Source organism: Nicotiana attenuata, chromosome 3 (genome assembly GCF_001879085.1).
Source record: "Nicotiana attenuata strain UT chromosome 3, NIATTr2, whole genome shotgun sequence".
NCBI lineage: Eukaryota > Viridiplantae > Streptophyta > Magnoliopsida > Solanales > Solanaceae > Nicotiana > Nicotiana attenuata.
Genome location: NC_031991.1, coordinates 4,351,192 through 4,357,840, shown reverse-complemented (window position 1 = coordinate 4,357,840; position 6,649 = coordinate 4,351,192). Strand labels below are relative to the sequence as shown.

General features: G+C 36.5%; 1 pseudogene; it reads left to right on the top strand.

The window, feature by feature from the left end:
- LOC109224511 lies at positions 258 to 2,013 on the top strand (annotated as a pseudogene).

Sequence of the window (6,649 nt, the reverse complement as noted above, 5' to 3'; positions counted from 1 at the left end):
TTTTTACGAAATAAAGCCCCAAAATGGAAAATCCGAATACAAATACCCCTTCTTCCACTTAGAACCCGTGAGGACTAAAAGTGAAAACAGAAACTACAATGACAAGCCAAATGTGGAAATAATAAAAATAAAGAGGGCCTATCTGTCAACTAGGGAATTTAACAATTAGCTGGACAGCCCATTGTCGCATTTCAGCTCCTTCTTCAATTAGGGCACAGAGATCGCACACAGAATTTCTCATTGGCGATTGCAATCAAATGACGAGAATTCCTCTGCTGCGTTACTCTTGCAATGGTATTGTTCCCTCCTTCTTTGCTAATTCCCATTCTGCTTCGGCAATTGTAATCAGATATTATTCTTCACCTCATAACAATATTGAGAATGTCAAGTGTTTAGATGATGCTCTGAGTCTCTTTCGTCGAATGGTCAGAACTCAGCCTCTTCCTTCTGTTTTGAGCTTCTCGAAATTATTAAAGACTATGGTAAATATGAAGCATTACTCTGCTGTTGTTTCCCTTTTTCGACAAATGCTGAAATCTGATATCCCAATTAGTGATTACATCTTGTGTATCATGATTAACAGTTATTGCCTAATGCATCGTACTGATTGTGGATTTTCGGTGTTAGCCATTTACTTGAAGAATGGCATTCCATTTGATGTTGTCACATTTAGCACCTTACTAAGGGGACTCTTTGCGGAAAGTAAGATAAAAGATGCAGTTAACTTGTTCAAAAAGTTGGTGAGAGAGAATATTTGTGAGCCTAATGAAGTCATGTATTCAATTGTCATGAATGGACTTAGCAAAATGGGCCATACTAAAAAAACATTCGATTTGCTTAGGGTAATGGAACAAGGAAGCACTAAGCCCAGCACATACATCTACAACATTGTCATAGATGCCCTATGCAAAGGTAGAATGTTAGATGCCGCACTTAGCCTTTTTGAAGAGATGAAACAAAAAGGCATTCCTCTGGACATTATCACATATAATTCATTGATTGATGGTCTCTGTAAGTTTGGTAAGTGGGAAAAGGTTAAGCATTTGTTCTTTGAAACGGTAAATCTTAATATTTATCCAAATGTGCGCACTTTGGCCATTGTAACAGATGGATTATGCAAAGAAGGGAAAGTTGAAGATGCTGAGGAGCTAATGAGACACATGATTGGAAAAGGTGTAGAGCCAGATGTGATCAACTACAATGTGATAATTGATGGATATTGCTTGCGCGGTCAAATGGATAGAGCAAGGAGACTTTTTGATTCCATGATTAATAAGAGCATTAAGCCTACCATTATTAGCTATAACATATTAATAAATGGATACTGTAAGAAAAAGAAATTGGATGAGGCCATGCATTTGTTTCGTGAAATTTCTCGAAATGGACCGAAACCTAACATTGTTACATATAGTACTATCTTGCAATGTCTATTTGAATTTGGAAGAGTTGACTTTGCCCCAAAGTTTTTTGCTGAAATGCTATCTATAGGGCTCAAACCTGATTTATGGACTAATCGCATTTTGCTCGGTGGTTATTTCCAAAATGGACTTGTTGAGAAAGCTATGTTGCTATTTCATGAGTTGGAAGTAAAGAGAGAAGATACTGATATTGAACTTTATAATGTTCTAATAGGTGGATTGTGCAAAAATGGACAGTTCGACAAAGCTCATGCTTTTTTTGAGAAGCTTTCTTTAATTGGATTGTTTCCCAATGTGATTGCATACAATATAATAATAACTGGATTTTGTCTAAATGGGTTGTTAGATGAAGCTAAAGATATGCTAAGAAAAATGGAGGAGAATTGTGTCACCAGATTATGTCACTTACAATATTATTGTGCGTGGATTTCTCAAGTTTGGCAAAACTAGTGAAATGATAACTTTTTCGAAGGAAATGACCGGAAGGGGCTTCTCATTTGATGCAAGTACAGTAGAGTTACTAATAGATGCTATGGCGAAGGATCCTTCTTTGCTTAACATGATACCACAATTTCACTTGGGAAATAAGAACTGATTTTTATTTCACTTGATTTATTCAGCTACAGTTATCACTATGATGCAGTTTCCTTTTACCTCCGCAAATCATATCTAGTGGAATAGCGGAAGCTGAAACAATGGCAACTAGAGCAGTTCTTGAGCTTTCCACTTGAGGAGGTACATCAGTTCTAATAATTTGATTGTCATGCCACTCTACTTTATCTTGGAAATCATATTTTTTGCATAAGCGATTCGGGTTTTCTCATGTGTACACATTATAAGTCCAAGAATAGCATTTTCAGTGGTAAAAGTCTTGTTTTGAAGATGGAGGGAGCTGATTTGTTTTTGAAGACGTAGAAATCTGTTTGCGGCTGTAATTTTTTTTTTGTTTCTTTATTTTAGACTATGGATTTTAACTATTAAGTTTAAATTATGATAGCTTTCATCTAGTTAGACTTTTTTTTTCTTTCCTGATAGTCACTATCACAATGATCTTTAGAGCAAGACCTTAGGCTGCTATTGTAAACAAATCTGTCTAAATCCAAAAAGATGGTGTTCATAGGCAAAATGCAAGGAGGAATTCAAGCAATCATTTTTCATGAAAATGTACTCAAGAATGCTGTTCTACGACTACTGAGTCCAGCAATGCAGCCACTTATATTTTCACGTCATGACTCGACTTCAGCTGCTTGTATGGAAGGACATGGTATTCGAAAGCACGACAATATCTGACATTTGAAAGATGATGCTGTGCACAATAAATGATACTCTGTTATGATGTTGTGCAGCGGTTAAATTTACATTTATGTATTTATGTGCACGCTTATGTAATGTTGCTTCTATAGTGAGAAGTTGAGATAACTGATTGTTTGCTTCAATGCAGAAGATAAACCATATTATTGGAGCCTTTGGTGGTTTTGGAAACTGGGGAAAATAAATCAATTGCTGGATTTATTAGAGAAAGAGGTGATACCTCTTTGCTTTTTTGTACTAATTTTGAATTTTGAACTATGATCATGTCTCCATGTGTAGCTTCATCATGGTTTAAGATATTTTGTTGTCTATGAAATATTGAATATATCTTGGTTTGCTAAACAAGCTCATCACAGTCACACCAAAAACTCAATTTCTGAAAGGTGCCATTTCTCTGCCTCATTTCTCAAACTTCAAGCCCTTTTTCTTAGTGTATTTGCTTCAAACATGAAGAATGGTATGATTATTTGTTTGCTTCAATGCAGAAGCTCTCGTTCAACTTCATTTCTATTTTGCTGACGCAATATGTCAACGATTGGTATGATAGGGATGGTGTCCATCAGAGATGTTGTCCGTGCTGTTGCAACTGAGCATAAGGTTGAGCTGAACTGATAAAATGCTTACATACAAGGAGGTTACTAGATGGTGACGACGATAAATAAATGGATCAAGCACTTAATCTTGTAAATATTGGCATGCTTGAATCTATGATGTGCCTCTGGAAGTAGCCTATTACACTTCTTTTTCTGTCTAGTGTACTTTTAACTAGCAGTTGTTTAGGATGGCAATTTCTTTACACAAAATAACAGTCGTTGCATATTGATTTAAGGGATTACCATTGACATATATATTCTCATGAGCATTCTATCATTCTTTTACCTTGTTTGAAAAATTATAATATGCTCCTACATACTTGGAAACCTCCACATGTGTGAGCTTGCTCACACGCCGCTCAAATAAAGGACGAATGCGGTAGTTTGATAATCAACGTAAAATTAGTCAATTTATGACTCCCTATATCTTAGATTTATACGATAACAAAAGGGTATAGAAGGGACATAGGTAAAATTTGCCTTTGTACCATTCAAGATTGAGCAACTTTGTCTTCCTCAAAATTTTGGTCTAAACATTACCCCCCCCCCCCACCCACCCCCCTTCCCAATGTAAAAACTCTTAGGGGTCATTTGGTAGGAGGTATTAGAAAAAATAATGCAAGTATTAGCTTTGTGCATTCTGTCAGTGAAAGCATTCTTTCAGCTAGTTTGTCCGACACTACTACTGTTATTGTTCCGCTGCCGTCTGTGATGTCAACTTCAAATTCACATCTACGATGTTGTGTTTGCGCAATGATAAAGTTTTAGCTGTCAGATGTCATTAGTCATAGTATGTCAATGGTAAGAGCTTTTATTACCTTGGAATCGGCATTCTCTCTAGCTTGTAGTTGATACGGAGAATTTTTTTTTGCGCTTGATTTGTGCTAGATGTTGACACTCAGAGCATAGAAGTACGAAGAAAAACTGGAATTCACTTGGCAATGATATTTCTCCAACATAAGAACTTTGTGCCTATTGAGAAAATAATAAAAAGATACTACTTAGTAATTAAAACATAGAATAACTCGCAAGAGGCTATTTTTAGTCCGATATAGAAGCAAAAGAACAATCGATGCCAAGCTCGAGTCATATGTTTTAACATACTCACGGTGTACTATGAAGGAATGCTTGAAATGGGAACTATTTGATCTTCAAAAGGTGCAACATTTAGTGTCGAAGGCGATTTTGATGTACTTTTGAGAGTGTATTCAATTAGCATCTGCTTGTTGTCCTTTGCCCTGCAATGTAATAGTAGATATTGTGAGTTTTTTGGTATAATATGGTATTAAGAAATGGAACGTATTGATGAGCAAATAAAACTCGTTTCATACCAATTCATTAACTTTACTGCCTGCGGGTACAAACGGTCGATTAAGATTGAGGAGTTGAGCCTTGTTGTTAGTCGGACCTCTACATATCATATACTTGTTGTCAACACCCCCTTTTTCCTCGCGGAATCGGGTTCACGACATTTGGGAAGACAACTCTTTTCCCACTTTGGGAATTGGGTTTTTTGAGAGTTTGGAGAGTCGCCACCTAATGATTATAGTGCATTAGGACACTTTTAGAAGAATTAAAGATGCAGACCAGAGTTTTGGGTAAGGGCTTGAAATTATCTCGAGGGGAAGGTGTTAGGCACCCCTCAAGATCCACTAGTGTGGTTCCCGGCCATGCTACAATTGTGACTTTAGATGTAAAAAATAAACAAGTACAAGAAGCACAAAAGGTTAAAAGAAGTGCTGAATTTTAAAGGAGCAATTTTATAAAAAACGTGCAAGTGGAGAAAAAGGTCAAGCACTTAGTGCAAATAATCCGAAAAGATCATGCGAGAAGCAAGAATTGAAAATGCAATAGCTTTAAAGATTCAGAAAATTTTATTAAACTAATAAAGAAGGAGAAAGGGGTCCTAGGTTTATACATTACATGGATCATTCGCACAACACTGGTACTCAATTGTACGCGGAGTGTTAACGTGTAATCATCATCTCCATGTCTACCCTTCCCACCCTATTAAGGTATTAAAGCGCGGAACGGTATCGTTTACTTATCGTATGCTACTACCCGTCCCAATCCTATTAGTCCCGGGGTAATAGGACTTCTAATCCTAAAGGGGAAGAAAGGGATGGGGGCCTTTGTGGAGTTTAAAGGATAAAATTCTAGCTCGACATTCAAAACAAGTATCAAGTAAAAGGGGAGGACAAGAAAGCATGCAAGGCTCAAATTAAACCCAGAAGTCAAACAATCATTTAGTCTAGCATGCCTTGACAAATACTGATTTGGTCTTAGATTAAATTAAGCAGCGAGCGGACTGGTTCAACACATGTATTTAAACAAAGAGTCTGCATTAGGCAACTCGGATACAGTTGTCAGGGACTGACCCAATTCATTGATTAGCCAAACCTTGTTTATGAGTTGAAATTAAAAACCTAGGCGTAGGATCTATTAATTTCAGGAAAAAGATGCAAAGAGGTACCAATAGTTTCAGAAAAGATGCAAGTTGATTTTAGAAAAAAGAATTATCAGTTTAAACAAAGAGAAAAGATGCAAACCGATTTTTAGAAAAGAGTTACCAGTTGTTTTAGAAAAGATGTAGACCGATTAAAAGGTTTACGAGTTTCGGGGGAGTGCAGATTGGCTATAGGAAAAAGGTTTACCAATTAGCGGGCTTCAGAAGTAGAAAATTACCGGTTTTAATAAAGACACTAGTTCCAGCAATCGATAGTGTTTAAGAACGAATGATGCTATTAAAGACGAGGTTTCCTATAGGCATGCTTTCTATATGTTTACTGATTTTAACACCCTTTCCTGATATCAATAAGAGTCTTATACACATGATGTCTATATGCAACTTTGTTATTAAGCCTATAAACGGTTTGCCTAATGACATTTATATATGCAGAAATGCAAGAGCCTATAGACATGGTCTCTATATATGTCATTACAGAACATGAATGTTAAATCCTATAGACATGCTTTCTAGGTGATTTTTGCGGTAAAGTTAAGCGTTAAATCCTATAGGCATGGTCTCTATGTGATTGAATCAGTATTAAAGACCCTATAGGCAGGATTTCTAGTTTGAATAAAATCCTAATTCATGATTTCTACCCCTGGGATACAAGAAAAGTAAAGACCCCTCCCACACCCTTTTACTATACTCCCCGAGTTTCATACAAAATTATTACAACCCAATGAATCAAACTGGAAATTAAAGGATACATCAAAAGCTAACAGCTAGATCCGAGTAGCCTAATTCAACCTTAATGTCTACTAACATGCGATTGAGCCACTTCCGGGATCCAGATTTCCAAAGCCTTCTCTTTATCCAAG